Here is an 8,968-nt window from a genome sequence, read left to right as displayed (position 1 = left end):
AAGGTAGATAGTAAGAAATATAAATCTTTAGCTAAATAATTACAACTCACTACAGGAATTTTATATTAAGCTACAATTATTACTTGGGTGGGTACTTGGGTAAAGAATTCTCAAAGAAGGCTGGCTTGTCCAGGGCTAGGCCAGCTTAGTGACGTGTTTGCTGCTGAGCCTGCACGTAAGGGGAAAGAAAAGAGAGGAGGGCACTGTTTCAGTGGCCACAAGAGAGAAATGCCTTGCGTGCTCACCGGACAATACTGGCGTCTTTTTGACAGAAAGATTTGTTGCTAGTTGTTTTTCATGAAAAAATGTCGCTAAGGGGGTCGGAAAAGTTGCTAAATCCAGCAACTAAGTCGCTGAGTTGGCAACACTACGAAGAACACAGTCTGAAAGTACCAGAGAAATGGTACAGCCCAATGGGGATTGAGGGTTTGAAAATTGTGTTTCATTAGATTATTTCCTGAGTTGGTGGTATGTGATGGTAATACTGCATTTAAATACACAATTTTGGATAGGCAAACATTATATTTTATTACATTTTTCAGTCCCCCCCAAACTATTATTTTTATCCCTTTTTGGAGGGTCCAAGTTTCATCTAGGGGGTCGCACCCCGTTGCCCCCCCACCATTTTTTTTGAGTTTGCATGTGTGATTATTAATAATTAGAGGGAAAACTTAATTCATAAGCCATTAAGTGTTATGAATAGAAATTTCTGTGGCTCTCTCAGTGGCTCTTTAAGGCCACTCTGAATGCAGTGCACAGAGCCAGCTCAGTTCTCCCTCTTTCTGGCAGCTATAATTGAGCCTAATAGCTGCAGCACAGACATAGGGAACCTCTTTGACACCTACACCAAATTTTCTAATGAAACGATCAAATAAGCATCATCTAGCCCCGGGATATCAAAGCCACCGGCAGCTGGCAGCATGTCATAGTCTGACATTTGGGCTTTTTAAGCGCTGCCAGGCCTGTTTCCCTCCATGTCCTCTGGCCTTGTATTAACACTAATAATAGGGAAAGGTCTACAAGTAGAAGAGATGTAGTGATGAATGGAAGAGACTTTTGCCAGCTGCTGAGGAGGAGACGTTGGCTGATTGCGTCTGTAATGAAGTATGACGTGTGTGTGTGTGTGTGTGTGTGTGTGTGTGTGTGTGTGTGTGTTAAATCAAAGTCTAGCAGATTTTATTTTTACATATTTTTTGAAGACAGTATATTTAGAGCTGAAACAATTAATCGATCTTCAGCAATTGTTTTGACGATCGTTCTTAGGGCCAACATCTAGTAGCAGTTTTGCATGTAGTTATGCGTGTAGGATAAGCTGATCTTCTTTGTCTTGTAGTAAAAACTTTTTGGCATTTCATTAATCAAACAATTAAATTAATACTGTATATTACAGGTGTGTTTTTTCAAGTCTGTGCCAGTTGTTTTTGTTCTTCTTTTTGGTACTCAATTGTTAACAGGACGTGTTAGATGTTATGAACCATGGAAACTGTTTGGTAAAGGGCAGACACTTTCTGCCAGTAGCTCTTTACAGGACATGATTGGTTCAGTAAGCTGGTAGTTCAGACACAACAGCATTATTTGAAGCCTGATGGAGTTTTGAGTGATGTGACACTGGTGCAGGTTGAGATCATGGGACTAACATAGTAATGTAACATAGTAAATATAAAAAGGACAAGCCTGACTCTGTTAGGTTATTTTTTATTGTCAAAAAAACCATGAAACCCCAAAGACAATAGTGCATTTGTGCATCTCTCAATTTTTTCTGACTTCCCTATCCTGTCTGTATCACTCAGCCCAGAGCTCATTTGTTCCTAAGTAATTCTTTAAAAACATTTCACACTATACTGTTACAGTGTATGAAGTTTCATAAAGGCAAACTCAATCAACAGCTAGGCACTGCTGTTTTTAACAAATCTCACTTAAACAGGAGTAAATACTGCATTTGTAAGGGAGTATTTTCATCTGTGGATGAATGTACTGTCCATGTGGTGTCCTACTGAGTATAAGCAGTAGCAGGACGATGTGTATACAGGATCAACTCAAAATAAACTGTCAGTTTATATAATAAAGGAGTTGCATGATGCATTTTTTAACACGTTTTAAAGTTTTTAGAAATAGGCATATAGGATATACTGTAGGAATGAGATATGTCAGAAAGTACTTGCTCATTGGATAAATTAATTGTTGTTTGGTCTTTTTATATGATTTGTTGACAATTAGTAAATACAGTAATATAGCAGCAAACAACTATTTGCTAAGCATGCTGAGCAGAATAAAGTCACACTCCCTCTGAGCTTCTCTGTTCTTTGTTTTAATAGCAGGTCTGGACGTGCGTGCATATTAGTGCATGTGGCCGTGAAAAAAAGTAGGTATTTCACGTATCGGGATTGGTCTGTGAGAGCCGTGTGGAGGCAATTCCGGACCGCCGTTTTTTCCCAGTATTTTCAATACAGCCCCTTTAAGGTTTTCTAAAGTCCAGTAGAGGAAGAAAGTCTTCGCAAGAACACAAAATCATTTTACAAACTTCATTGTAGAAACCTTTTGTTGTAGTGTAGATCAGACAAAACAAGACATTACTTTGCATTCTTAGTTAAAAAGGCCCATTTCAGTTCATCCTCTCCAATAAAGGGAAAAAGATTTGTTAATTTCTTTTCATAGAGGTTGACCTGGTTGAATTCAAACCAAGTAAAAGAAAGCAAAATTATTTCTCAAACCGCATCTTCCTCAGTTTGACATCCAGCAGGATTGGTTAGACCTTTTCAGGAGTCCCCAGTGAACTTCAGGATGTCGTCAAACCACAGCTTGCTTATTTTTCATGATTCTATTGGGACTGAACACGTGCAGACCGGTGCCCATTTTTTTTCCTTGCACTTGTTTGGTTACATTTGACTTTCTGCGAGATAAGAACCAGATTTAACTCTTGTAGCGCCAAGCAGCGACTGGGTGAGAGGACGCCGACGGAGAGTGGCTGAAAAACGTCTTACAACGTAGTCTGCTCTATCTCCACGAGCTCGCCCCTATTATGTTACCTTTCAAGTGCATTGTCACAGTAGAGAGGCCGAGCTATTCTGGTTTGCTTCTCCTGTGGGCAGACTCAGCCTCAGTGTTTTTTTTAAGAGCCTTATTTTAATGAGTGTGAGTGTGTGTGGAAAATGTTTCTAGTTAGCCACACTCTGTTTATTTATGGAATATTTTCTGACACCTAGTTACACCATTATCATCCCCTTTCTTGTCCCCAAGTGCTGCCTCTGAAGGTGCCTGCTTCACAAAGACCATACCTTTATCTAGTGCAGTCTAGACCAACAAGCTCATAACATAGAGAATTAGCCTCCTAAAACAAAAGGATATTCCACAATGTCTGCTTTTTTCATAAAGTAATGTCTAACACTATTAGATGGCTACTTTATATAGTATGTCTTTTCATGCCACATGTTATATTAATTCACCACAAACTAATTGATGTTGCGAAATTATTTACATTTAGTTTTTTCCCTGACTGTCCAGCATTTTTCCACAACCAAAATAATTTACAGCTAATTATTCAAAATTACATACAGCCTGACATGGCAATACATTTATTGGAATGTATTCTAAATATAATTAATAATTTCAACATTGAGCACCATAAATACATTACGGAGGAGGATAGTGAGAATATTTCCACCGTTGTGACTGCAGTAGTAATGTCTGTTACATCACACAGGAGATTGAGGTTCGGTCCTCATCTTGTTTCACATCACATTTCTTCAAATGAAACAGTTGATAAAAACAAAAAAAATCTAATGAAAACAGTCTTGAGCTATTAACTCTCGGGTTCAGATGTTGCATCCTTTGTGTGTTTGCTCTGTTCTGAGTAATTATTTTTATTTTTAGTATGATGGTAAAGTTGCAGATTTAGTGGAATGCTAGATGGTCAAATATACATATTTAGCACAGGTACTCAGGGGTGTCAGACTGGGGGTGGAGCTGGGACCGAGTACCCAGGACCCTCAGTGCCTAACAAGATGCTTGAATGAATAGCTGTGGATGCAGGGAGGGTTCCATAGAGAATACCTTCTCACAGGTCCCAGAATTTTGTGCTACGCCCCTGCAGGTACTACATTTGTTTACACACATATAGATTAAACTTTATCAAAGATCAAAGAATGTTATGTCCTGACTTAAAGACTATTGTCTTGTCTACAATAGTGTGAATGAATCCCACTTTATAAAAATGTATTGGACTATATTTTCTGGCTCTAATGTATTTGCGTGAAAAAGTGCGAAATAGTCCACAGCATAGTCCAGGATCTCCATATGGAGCGGATTTTTCTTGTAATCATTTTCTCTAAATCAAAATCTTCAGTGGTAATTTTAGGCCATTAATGTTGTTTTAATATAAAGCAGTGGGTTTTTTTCATGCTGTAATTGCATAAGTCATGTTTTTATAAATCATCTACAAAACTTCAGTTGCTTTTCCTAAATGTGTCCAGTAAAGGTTTGTTAAATTAATGTAAGGATGTGGAAAAGAACACTTGCTTCTCGTGGTGGAAAAAATATTCAGATTATGTACTTATGGAGGAAAACTTGCAATAAAAGTGTCACAAATGCTGTACCATAACAACCAGTAACAAAAATGATCCATCAATGCATCATATTTTTATTTCAGTTTGTCATACGCTCAGTTGCAAGTTCATAAGTCACATCTAGTTGAAAGTATTACAGTTTAATCTTGCAATAAATTGTACCTTCATGAAGGTTATACTGTTCATTTTTTGTTGAAACATTTTGCATAAACAGTTAATTCCGCTGTATATGATTTCATTTTGTGTATTGTATATAATCAAGATTAAGATATTGAAATGCTTATTTTTTTAAAGTGCTGTATTTTCATATGGTACAAGTAATCTCCATGAACATGCAATACTCTAGTACTGTATACTTTACTAAAGAACTAGTATCACAAAAGTACAGTACTTAGTTACTTTGCACTGCTTATGACACACAATTTACAGAAATAGACAGTAAAGAGTTAAAGTTGCTGTACAAGATATATGTTACTTCAATTTAATTAACTTTATTTAACCAGGATTATCCAATTATTTTCTATACTGCGTTCAACAAAGAGTCCGTACCAGTGTCTGATTTAGGAGTACTTTTCCCCCTTAAAATTATACAAATCTTAAAAGAGACAATGCACTTTGCAAATGCAGCTGTTCACACAAAGACTTGCTTTTTATGTTCACACAACATACATATAAGTGTGTGAGTGCCACATATTCTAGTCAACCCTAAATCTCATGTTGTTTAGTGTCAATGAAGGACAAACTAGACCAGCCTGTGTCCAAAGGCAACAAACACAACTCCCTCTGTCCACCTTTCATCAATCTCTTTATAACTGTTATTTGTCCTGACTCGTGTTCTTGCAAAGCCAGCGAAGATAGTTGTCTTATTCTTCTCTGTTTGGACAAGGCCTCCACCCTAACATCCTCTGATTTGCCCAGGGCTCCGCACATTTAGGAGTTCAAACATTTCTTTAACAGGTAGGGACTTTTCCAGCCCTTTCACTGGGCCTCCGCTGCTGACTTTTATTGCCTTGAGGGTATCGGCTTGTCATTTTGGGGCAGTGGACAGGTAAAGAAAGCCAACTCACAAAGCAGGAAAAGAACTTGACAGAAGTCCTCTCTCTATTATTTTTTTTCTTCGTATGGCCTCTTTTCTGGCCTCTTTTCTGTCTTCGCCATCTGGCGCAGCTGCGAGGAGAGGACTCGGCTGTGACCCCGTTGTCAAGGACACAGATGGGAATTAGGAAAAGTGGACTTGTTACAAACAATTATAGAAATTACTTTAATATCTTAAAACAAAAAGACGGTGAAATATATTTATTTGAGATGTTGACTGTCAGCTTGAATTTCTACTCCTGTGTGTGAGTGTGTGTGTGTGTGTGTGTGTGTGACAGACAAACTCCAGTAAAGGATGACGAAGAGATTGTATCACCAGGTGTGTTTTGTATTGGACTTAATCTTTCTGTTTGGTCATACTTTTTTTTTCTTTCTTTTTTAAAATAAAAACATAAGCACCTGCCTGAGACTTACAGAGGAGCGGGTCTTGACCTCGTGCCTCCAACCCTGAAATGGACACCGACTAATAGAGACCCGTCTGTTAAATTGTAATTGAATGTTACATGGCACTCTGAACTCAGAATAGTCTTTTTTTCACCGTAAGCGTGCAGGATTTAGGCAGACGCTCCAATGACAACTTAATTTCACCACTGAGGAGCAGCACCAAGTGTTTTTGTTTGAGCCTCTCCCTCAAAATGCGGCCCTTATTAATGATAATTGGTAAAAGGGTGACACATGTCTGACTCTTGTTTATCTTGCATTTTAGATAATTTGAGGCACACTTTTTTCACAAGGACAAATTAAAATTGGAAAAACTCCCAGCACAATGTCTTTTTTCATGCATAAAAAATAACTGGTGCTTTCTCACATTCACACCAGGTTTGAGTTTAATTTAATTTAAAGATTGTTCATGTTTTGTATGGTTATTGTCAAGTTTTGTGTATTTTAGACGCCTTGCAAAATAGTTCAGGCTATAAATTCTGTGCAGTATGCTATATACTTGTCCCTATGCAAACACTGTAAACAGCAAAGAAATAAATCAGCCATTAGTTTAATACTTAAACATAGCTAAAATCCACATACATGAAACCCTTGAGCCAGCAGGGTGACAAAAAAAGAGAAAATATATAAATGATAAAATATAAATTCCAACGTCAAATGTCCACTCGTTGGTAAACCTGATTGGGTAGATTTAATAAAAAGAGCATGTGAGCATGCCTGAATTAAATTAGAGTTACACTAATTACTGCTTTGATTTATTTTAAAGTCTGATAAAGACTTTTGTTTGCACAATAAGGTGAAATAACACACGGGCAGAGCTGTGTTTACAAAGGAGAAGCAGCAGAGGGAGTATAGCTCTGTCTGTAGGGAATTGTGTGTGTGTGTGTGTGTGTGTGTGTGTGTGTGTGTGTGTGTGTGTGTGTGTGTGTGAGTGTGTGAGTGTGTGTCAGTCAGTCATTAAACAGCCTTGATAGTACCATCTCTGACTCAGTGTGTGACTTTCCCGTCATCCTTTGCGTTCTCATGAAACATCATTTCTGCTGTTGTCTGCACTGACTAGGAGAAAAAAAGAAATCACCTTTAAGCTTAACCTAAGACGGCACAGCCTGATTTCAAAGCCAAGCTTGTCTAATGTTTCCAAAACATCAAATTGTGAAAGGCCCCATAATTGATACGCTGGACCCCAGAGGGCATGACTCCTGTCAGATCAGCCACAGACAAGAACTGCCAGAGTCACACACTGCAGGGAATAACGGCTAATTAGCCCCGTTTAGACATTTCCTGGTTTGAAGAACTTAAAGAGCGGGGGCCACAATCACACTAACAATAGCCGCTTACTTAGTAAAAAAAAAAAAATGGATCAGAAGGTTGGTAACATTTAGAGAAACAGGACGGAGAGTGGATCAAAACTGAACCAGATGATCTGCAGATCACTTGTGGCCTGCTACATGTGAAGAGACTTCTAATCAGCTGAATGAGAAAATAACATTTTAGTGTTTGCAGACTGCTTCTTTTATCATGTGTAGATAATAGTATAGTATTCAGCAACGCAAGAACCCTGTAGTAAACTAAACTAGGGATTCAAAATATTGATTCATGTGCCGGTTATTTTCCCAATGGGTCATTTAGTCTTTAAAATGTAAGACAAATAGTTAAAAAATGTCCATCACAGCTTTCCAAAGCCCCAGATGATGTCAACAGATTACTTACTTTATCAGATCAACACTGGGAAATGTAAAAATGTTCAGTTTACGATCGCATGAGAGACAGGGAAGAAAGCAAATCTTTACAATTGAGAGGCTGGACCTACAGAATGTTTTGCATTTGTGCTTGATATGACTTGCAATAGTTTATATCAATTGAATATTTAGAATAATAGTCTAATCACTTAGGCACCATGGTAAATACAACGTTGTTGCAGTAAGATTTGCTCTACTTCATTTAGATATTTGGAGAGGCACTTTCTGGTGCGTATGAGTTACGGCACTTTCATTGATTACTTTGATTACTCAAGCTGCATGTTATTTATTAACCGTTTCTATTTTGTCCAAATACTTTCTGTCTGTCTCTAATGCAAATGACAAAAACAGTAAACCTGCATAACATTAATTTATCGATATTTTCTAGTATATAGTTTTGAGCCTGGTTGACATTTTTCTTCGTAGTTAATCTACTTGTTGATGTACATGAACACACACTCAGTTTCACGCTCATGCAGCCTCGTTTCTCTAGAGTTTGACTTAAGTGCGTGTGTGCGTGCGTGCGTGTGTGCGTGCGTGCGTGAGTGCGTGTTGTCCATGCTGTGCGTATTGTCCATGCTGTGCCCACAGTACAATAGACATCACAAATAGACATCAATAAATAATAAACAGCTGAACGCCAACTCCAGGTAATGCTCACCTTACTGAAGAGGACGCTCAGCCCTCAGCCGTCTGGCACGGATCAACATTAACATTGTCTCGCCTTGTCTCTCGGCTTACAGAGACACACAGAACACTAAAGCAAATAAGCCTTTTCATCTTCCAGATTCTCGGTTATCAACCTCCCAGTACAGGACGAATGTAGGACCAGTATCACGGTAGTGATCTGCATTGTGACTTATATTTTTGATGATGATTGATAGCTCATATTAGACTGACGGTATGCTTCAGTAAGCTTGTTTGCCACTATTATCTTGGGTTTTGCCACATGCATGTATATTTTAGTTTTTTTACATAAACAATATAGGTTATACTACGTACACTGAATAACAATACATTACGTATTTCCTTTAATCTTCCACGTTAGCTAGCCTACTGTATATTCTATTGCATTACAATGTTGTGAAGGTATATTTTTTTTACAATTATCATTGTATAATGTCTGTGACT

General features: G+C 38.0%; 1 long non-coding RNA gene across 1 annotated transcript in view; it reads right to left on the bottom strand.

The window, feature by feature from the left end:
- Nucleotides 1-4,771, bottom strand: part of LOC116697076 (uncharacterized) — a 10,076-nt gene extending 5,305 nt beyond the window's left edge. Inside the window, exon 1 of the long non-coding RNA XR_004333908.1 lies at nucleotides 4,762-4,771. This is a non-coding gene — a long non-coding RNA (uncharacterized LOC116697076). The remainder of the gene's footprint in view (nucleotides 1-4,761) is intronic.
- Between the last annotated feature and the right edge of the window lie 4,197 nt (nucleotides 4,772-8,968).

Source organism: Etheostoma spectabile, chromosome 10 (assembly GCF_008692095.1).
Source record: "Etheostoma spectabile isolate EspeVRDwgs_2016 chromosome 10, UIUC_Espe_1.0, whole genome shotgun sequence".
Classification (NCBI taxonomy): Eukaryota; Metazoa; Chordata; class Actinopteri; order Perciformes; family Percidae; genus Etheostoma; species Etheostoma spectabile.
The sequence above is the reverse complement of the archived record's forward strand: the minus strand, read 5'-3'. Positions and strand labels throughout refer to the sequence as shown.